This window comes from Meriones unguiculatus, chromosome 10 (assembly GCF_030254825.1).
Source record: "Meriones unguiculatus strain TT.TT164.6M chromosome 10, Bangor_MerUng_6.1, whole genome shotgun sequence".
Lineage (NCBI taxonomy): Eukaryota > Metazoa > Chordata > Mammalia > Rodentia > Muridae > Meriones > Meriones unguiculatus.
Genome location: NC_083358.1, coordinates 3,608,820 through 3,617,381, shown reverse-complemented (window position 1 = coordinate 3,617,381; position 8,562 = coordinate 3,608,820).

Here is an 8,562-nt window from a genome sequence, read left to right as displayed (position 1 = left end):
AAGTCCCAGCACCCTCTTCTGGCCTCTGTGGATACCTGTACACACATTCTGTCAGTCTGCCTGTCTGCCTGTCTCTCTTTCTATCTCCCACAGGCACACTTTTCTTGAACAAACAAAAACCCTAAGCTTTTATTGTGAAGTTGGGCTTGGTGGTGCACACCTGTGATCCCAGCACTCAAGGGCGGGGGGTGCAGAGGCAGGAGAGCCTGAGTTTGAGCCAGCCTGAGCTACATATCAGAACCCTGTGTCAAACAAAACAAACCAAAAGAAGAGTGGGCTGGAGATGTGGTTTGTTGTGTAAAGGTGCCTGCCACCAAGCCCCACCCCTGAGTGTGATCCCCTGAACTCACATGGCAGGCAAAGAAATTCCCAAAGTTGTCCTCTGACCTCTGCATCTGGCCAAATGAAAATACACTTAAAAATGTAACAGACATATAGTGAAGAAGAGGAAAGGAGGCAGAGGCAGAGGCAGATCACAAAAAAAAACCAACCAAACAAACAACAACAGCAAAAAAAACAACCCAGAACTAAGAGCTTGGATGTGGCTGTTTTGCCTGCATGAGTGTGTTGCACTATGTGTGTGCTGGTGCTCAAGGAGTACAGACAGTTGTGAGCTGCCATGTGGGTGCTGGGAATCCCAGGTTCGTCCGGGAGAACAGGCAGTGCTCTTAACTGCTGCGCCATCTCTCAGCCCCTTGCCATAGTTCCTGTGGTTGGAAACTGTAGACTGTGGCTGACGTCCAGCTTCTAAGGCCTTGTAACACAGCGATGTCGCACCCTTCCCAGCCTTTGCTGTGTGGTGCACCTCCACTGCCTTGGCCACTCTTAGCTCCTGACCCTGTCAACTGTCTCCACGCGGCCCGTCTGCTGCCCAGGCTCCTGCCGACGGCCACATGCAGTAGGTGACCAGGAGAGTAGACAACTCAAGCCACAGATAAAAGTTTTCCCTGCGTGTTTCTGTGCAGCCTGAGTGCGCAGTCCACCCCAGTCCTGCCCCGGGACTGCCTTGAAACGCTGCACTCCTCATTGGCACCATCACCTTTCCTTCCACCCCCTTCCAACAAGCTCTTTTCAAATCCCATAATTCCAGACTGAATAAAAATTCTTGATCATAGCGCACGAGTGTCACGCGTTCTCCACCCAGAGCTTCTGAATGTCACCATTTCTCCATGCTTTCTGGGGCTCTCTCTCCTCTCTTTTGTTTATTGGTTTGGTTTAAAGACAGGGTTTCTTTGTGTAGTCTTGGCTGTCCTGGGACTTGCTCTGTAAACCAGGCTGGCTTCAAACTCACAGGGATCGGCCTGTCTTTGCCTCTGAAGGGCTTAAACTTAAGGCATGTGCCGGCACCGCTGTTCCCCCTCCACACTACCACCATCTGGCTTCTCTCTACTCTTATTGCTGTTCTTTTTTTCCTCAGTTGCTTGAACAACAAAAGTCCTAATTGTGTATTTCCTAAAAACAAGAACACCCTCTGATGCAACTGTAGCTCAGTAAGGAAACATACACTGATATAATGTTGTATTTTAAAGTGCAATCTATCTACAGTTCTTTTTTCAAAATTAACACGTTGTCCCCCAAATGTCTTTGACAGCAAAGGAAAACAATGTTTTTGCTGGCTCGGATCACGGTGTGTCTCGGGGAGCAGCTTCAGGTGTGCAGGAGCAGAGTGTGGCAGCCCTCACTGCAGTTCAAGATCACGCTCAGCTGCGTAACAAGGCAGAGGCTAGCCTGGACTACATGTCTCAAAACACTCACAGGGGAAAGAAGGACAGAAAGGAGGGAGGAAAAGGCAAAAAGAGCAGAAGTCCAGCTCTCCAGCACTGTGTGCACACTCGGCTACTTCTCTACCTGGAATGGCAACCGTCTGTGGTCCCCAGACACCGACAACACCCAAGCACCTGCCCAGAGCTCACAAAGCAGCCAGGCCTCCTGTTGACACACACACAGTGCCATAATGCCGCGATGAAGGTTCCCCTGTGATGGCTTAGAGCTCTGTGCCCGGTGCCCTCCTCCCTCACTCTCACACAGCCCGCAAGCCTTTTCAGACCAGAGAACCTCAGAACTCAGCCCTGTCCTCTTTGCATTCTGAACTCACTTCCGTGTGCCGTGGTTTTTGTCTGTCTGTTTTGCCTCCTTTCCTCTGACTCAGTTTCTCCGCCCCCCCACCCCTGTCTTCACCAGTCCCTTTCACACGATGCCAGCGTCACTTTTTGTTCAAGGCAACGCCCTACGTTTAGTGGATGGTCGATGGCTGTAGTGCAATGGGTGAAGTGCCTGCGTAGCCGGAACAAAGGGTTTTTCCCCGCGCTGTGTAACACCAGGAATGGCCAGGTGTGCCTGCAACCCCATTACTTGGGGGCGGGGAGGGGAGGCTGGAGTATCAAGTAATCAAGGCCAGCATTAATTATCATGCACACTGCTTTGATTGCAATGTCTTATGATTAAGGGAAGGGAGTTGAGGAGGATGTGGGGCAGTACAGCCAAGCTGTCATATGACAAAGTCACAGAAGACCATGCTAGTCCTTCCTTCCTTCCTTCCTTCCTTCCTTCCTTCCTTCCTTCCTTCCTCCCTCCCTCCCTCCCTCCCTCCTTCCCTCCCTCCCTCCTTCCCTCTCTCTCTCTCTTTCTTTCTTTCTTTCTTTCTTTCTTTCTTTTTCTTTCTTTCTTTCTTTCTTTCTTTCTTTCTTTCTCTTCCTTCCTTTCTTTCTTTCTCTTCCTCTTTCTCTCTTTCTTCCTTCCTTCCTTTCTTTTTCTTTCTTTCTCATTCTTTCTCTGTCTCTCTCTTTCTCTTTCCTTCCTTCCTCTTTCTTTCTTTCTTTCTCTCTTTCTTTCTTTCCTTCTTTCTTTCTCTCTTTCTTTCTCTCTTTCTCTCTCTCTTTCTCTTTTTCTTTCTTTTGTAGCCCTGGCTGGTCTGGAACTTGCTCTGTAGATCAGGCTGGCCTTGAACTCACAGAGCTCTTCCTGTCTCTGCTGGCTTAGTGCTGGGATGAAGGGCATGTGCCCCCAGTGTCTGGCTAACTCAGCTAGAATTCTTAACAGGACACCATTTGTAAGCCCTGCCTGACACATATGAACTGCTTGTTGGATATAGTAATGGGTTTCATGAAATATGATTTTAGACACAACAGGACCTAGAGCCTGCTGGGGCCAGAGGGATCTGAGAACTGTGCCAGCAAGTCACCCCACAGACTGTTGTTGTTCTCAACCTTGGCCTGAAAACCCTCTGCAGTGGGCAGCAGCTGACGCCAGCTCATACCTGCTCACAGCGATGAGAAAAGTGACCTCAGTCTATCGATCGATCCCCTCTAGGCCAGTTTGTCTTTGTCAGTTTGACACAAACCCAGACATCCTTGGGGAGGGGAAATCAACTGAGAAAATGCTTCCAGAAGACTAGCCTCTTGGCATGTCTATAAGGCTTTTGCATGACAGATGATTGATGTGGGAGGGCCCTGCCCACTGTGGGTGGTGCCATTCTGGTTCTGGGGAGTATGAGTGAGCTGAGGAAGCCAGCAACACTAGTCCTTTGTGTTCTGTTTCAGTTCCTGCCTCTGGGTTCCTGCCTGGGTGATGGACTGGGATTGGGCCCTGTGAGCCCTTTCCGCCCAGGTTGGTTTTGGTCGTGGTGTTTCACCACGGCAATAGAAGCCGGAAGACACTTCCCCAGGCTACGGAAGATGGTGAAATAGGAGGTGGGAAGAATGAATGTTACAGAATGTACAGGAGCATGGAAAGGGCTGCTATGAGATGCTGCCTCCTGGGTGTGGATGATAGTCGCTGAACTCGTGAACTCACTGCACACAATCCGACAGGCTCAGCCAGCATCCTGGCAGGCAGCTCTAAGGAGAGTCTGTGGGGTGGCGGAGGACATGGGGGTGGGTGTCTGGGAGGGACAGAGGGTGCAGCTGGGGAGAGTTGAACCAATGTATACATGTATGAAGTGGTCAAAAATAATTTTTTTGAGAAAATAATCTTCAATAAATGAAGAAGTTAAACAAAAAAAAAAAAAAAAAGATGATTTTAGGGGCTGGAGAGATGGCTCAACAGCTGCTGCTCTTGTAGAGGACCTGAGTTCAATTTCCAGCACCCACACGGCAATTTACAGCCATCTGTAATTCTGGTTCCTGGGGTTCTGGCTCCTTCTTCGGGTCTCCCTGGGCAGGAGGCATGAGCATGGTACAGGCATGCAGGTAAACCTCGTATACATATGATAAAAACAAATAAATCTTTTTAAAAGAACGTTGTATTTCATAACTCCTCTATGTTTTATTTCGTCTTTTGTAGTTATCTTTATCAAGTTTCAATGGGATTAGCAATTAACAATATTATATTGTTATAATTTTATTGCAACGTTGAATCATTATTTTATGTAAACATTTTAAACAAGGCATGAAATTATTACATACTCTAAAATTAATTATTAAAATGTTAAATAAATACATTACAATGAAATAATGTTTTGGGGTTGTTACAGAATTCTCTTTTTCTTCTTTCTTCTTTTTTTTTGGGGGGGTTTCAAAACAGGGTTTCTCTGTGTAGCCTAGGCTGTCCTGGACTTACTTTGTAGACCTAGCCTCGAACTTGCAGAGCTCCTCCTGCCTCTGCCTCCCGAGTGCTGGGAACACAGGCGTGCACCACCACCACCTGGCTCCTTTTCTTCTTTCAGAACGTGTCTCACTGAGTAGCCCTGGCTGAGGCAGAACTTGCTGTCACAGAGCTCCTCCTGCCTGTGCCCCCTGGGGTGGGAATTCCAGGCCAACACAGCTGTGGAGTTACCTACTTTATCACTTTCAGTTAGGTGTAGATGTGTGTATTTGCACGTGAGTGAAGCTCCCTTCGGAGGCCAGAGGCCTTGGATTCCCTGAATCTTGATTCACAGACGGCTGTGAGCCTCTGACACTGGTGCTGGGAGTGGACCCAGGCCTCTGACGGTCAGTGAGAACTCTTAGCCGCCGAACCCTCTCTCCAGCTCTCTCGTGGAATTCTTGATGACTGAATGTGACCCTCAGGGATCTGTGGTTATTATACCACTTCAGTTTATATAAAATTGTTAGCATCGTCGTTCTGGGAAATCTGGGGCAACTTAAACCCTCAAAAGAAAAAAGGAAATACCTAGGCATTTCCTCAACTCCTGTCTTTCAGAGTGTAATATGTTCATGTCTGCACATCTATCCAACGCACGCACTAAGCATCTTCCCTGCACGGGCACATCTGTGCTCAGCTGCACACACGGCCCTGTTTTACCCTTCCCTGGGACTCAGCACACTATTGCAGGCTTGGTGACTGAAGGCTGTCACTGCAGCACCTTACCGGAACGCTCCCTTAAGCATCTGTCCCTACCTGTGCCTTCCCATCTGCTGGCTCACTTAATCACTGCCATTATGTAAATAAGGGGAGACGAGGCCAGAGGAATGGAAGCACACGCCCCAAGCAGGGAGCATTACTTCCTGGTGGACTCAGGGCTCCAAATCAGGCTCTCCACCCCTCCGTTGGACTGCTGCGCTCCGCAGCATGTCTGGAAAAGTATGTCCTGTTGCAACTTGAGGACATCTGTGGCTTCCCCAGCACACCTCCATCCTCGAAGATGGCGAAGATGGCGTTAATGCAACACAGGTGTGAAAGCCAGAGGACAGGCCTTGAAGCTTGCACGTAACTTGCTCAGAGCCACACCCTCTCTTGTCAGGTGGGCACTAATTGATCTGAGAACCAAGAGGTCTTTGGAGTGGGCACAGGGCAGTACCACACAAGCTTGGCCGACACGGCTCCTTGGGCCTCACACTTCCAGGGCTTATCTGGAGCTCAGGAGTCCTGGTGAGATTAGAGGTTGCATTTCATTCATCTCTCACACCCCAGATAAGGGAGGGTTTCTCTTTCTTCTTCAAGCTCTCAAGAGTCTTACTGAACCAGAGGCAGCTGGGAGATTAAGATCAGATGTTCCCAGGAGCTTTAATCTGGCTACCGCTGGGTGCTGAGTCAAAGCAAGAGTGGGACGGAGACTCCCAAGCCTGTGTCACCAGAACGTGCTCTGAGGCAGGTAGGCTGCCTCTGCCCTGGGAGGGAGCTGCTGGAGCCTTGGGCTGAGAAACGAGTCCCATTTACAGGCACGTCGCCGGGGAAGTTTCTGCTCGGCTCATGTCATAATTCACTCATTTGTTTTGCCCAAACAAGTTGCTTTATTTAGGTTTGTATTGAGTTAGCTTGGCCAAACATGCTGATCAAACCTAGTCTGAACTCAGCAGAAATGGGCCAGTAATGGAGACAAAGAAGGATGTGTCTGAAGTCAAGCAGCTTGACTAATCACACGAAGAGTCCTACAACCATGGCAGCTTTGATCAGAAACTATGAAATTAACACGCGGTGAGTGTTGACTATGGACCCAAGTCAAGTTCGAATATAGTTATTGTTACAGGCCCCAGACATTAGCACAACTGACTCCATGATGGAAGGATCATTCAGGCCATAACACACTGCACGTAGACAGCACCACCTGCCAAAATGAAAACAAAGACTTAATCCATCAATGTCCATAGTTCTGGGAAAGTCTGTAAATGTACTAACCCTGCTTTCGGCCTCTGTAGTTTTGCTTCTGGCTAACTGTTCTTGTTAACTGAGGTGTGTCAACCCAGGATGTGATTTTGTGCTTAAAAGCTCACCCTGAGAAAGGCTCGGTGCTGCACTGGGATCCTGAACACCCAGTGTGGCTGCCAAAAGACCAATAAAGACTCTCTGTTGGCTTAACTCCATGTCTGAGCAGTCTTCTCTGATGGATACCACACAACAGTTACCAAGTTCCTACTTCATAAAAACAAAAACAACTGCCCAAAACAAACAAAAAACAAAATAAAAACCCAAACCAACCAACCAAACACACAAAACTCCAAACCTTGTGTTTTGAAAAAGAGGAGGGCCAGGGCTGTAACCCAGTGGTCCAGAGCTTGCCTACCATGTCCATGGGTTTGATGGTGGTGGGGAGGGGAGAGACAAGTGTGGACTCCTGGCATCAACATCCCACATCAGGAGGAAGAATAAAGCAAGTTGCTGAAGAGCCAGCAGGAAAACGTCCAGGAACCTTGAAGGAGGTCTCCTGCCTGGGAAAAGAGTGACAGGCACAGACAGCAGACGTGCAGGAAAAGGAACTTGAGCAGCCTCTTCACCCTTCTGCGTGGGAAGATCACAAGCCACAGACGCTAGGGCTGGGCCCCAGGATGACACCAGGGGACTCCAGAGCCCTGGAGCTGCACACAAGTACCTCTGCTCACTCTCTAGGGACTTCTTCCCACGGCAGCCTCCTTCAAAGACATTCCTAGGAAATCCCGGGCTGAAGGAGCCCCCACCCCAGCGGTGCAGGAAGCAGGGCTGACGCCAGTTCCTGTAAGGTCCCGAGGGCTCTGCCCTGAGGGTCATCAACTCTGTGATTTAATATCACCAAGAGGAAGACCACAGAGGTTGGGGCTTTGCCCCTTCCCTAGAACACAAGCATAGCTGATGAGTCAAAATGGCTGCTTTGATGTACCACGTAAGGTTGTTAGAGATTTCAGTTATTCAGGTTGTGAGTGTAGCACACATACTGTCACAGAGGATATTAGTAATACAAAGCAGGCACTGGAGGCTAAAAGAAGGATGTGTAAACTAGACGTGGCGGTGCACTCCCATAACCCCAGTACTTGAGAGGCAGATGCAGGAGATCACTCCAAGTTGGAAGTTAGCCTGGTCTACATCAGGAGTGCCAAGCCAGCCAAGGCTAGCCAACCAAGGCTAGACAGAGATACCCTGTCTCTCAAAATCAAATCAAATCAAATCAAAACAAAACAAAACAAAAAACCAAGCAGAACTAAGGGGTGAAATGTAATAAAGGTCGCATAGGTGATGGCAGCACATTACTTTCTATGTACCAGGCAATGACCTGTGTGCATTTACTTGTGTCTCGCCATGTAGTCCTTGATGGCCTAGTGTGGTGATTGTCCTGCCTCAGCCTTTTGAGTGCTGCACTGACAGGTGTCTGCCACCTTCTCTGGCTTCTACATTTCCTGTGTGGACTCGTTCAGTTCTCACAGCACCCGTGAGGTAGAAACTATCCTTTCTGCTGTGCAGAAATCGAGGCACACAGAGCTGGAGGAAAGTCTCAAGGCAGAGTTAGAATTTAAAGGCAGATATTCTGTTTGGATACAGCCAAAGCAGGGATAAGTGAACAAGATCAAGTAGAGAGGAGGAGAGAAGGAAGAGGAGGGATAGATGAGCCATCATCTGGTGACAGTCCCTGTCAAACGGAGACAGAAAGTGGAAGGGATGAAGTGTCTCAAGAAGATGGCAGCGAAGAAAAACTAAAGGAGAGAGTTTCCACATTGACAGGGCTCAGTTCAGCCTAGAGGAGATAAGAAAAAAACAGACAAAAACCAAAATCCAAATTCAGATACTTGGAATGCAGGGCTCAGTAATTCGAAAAAGGACTTCAAATAATAAATATGCGATAAAATGCACTTTTCCATGCTTTCTCTTCCTAAAACTGGTATTGGCATATGCTGGTGACCACAGCGAAGTAGAAACTGACTGTGTTTGTTACTCTAG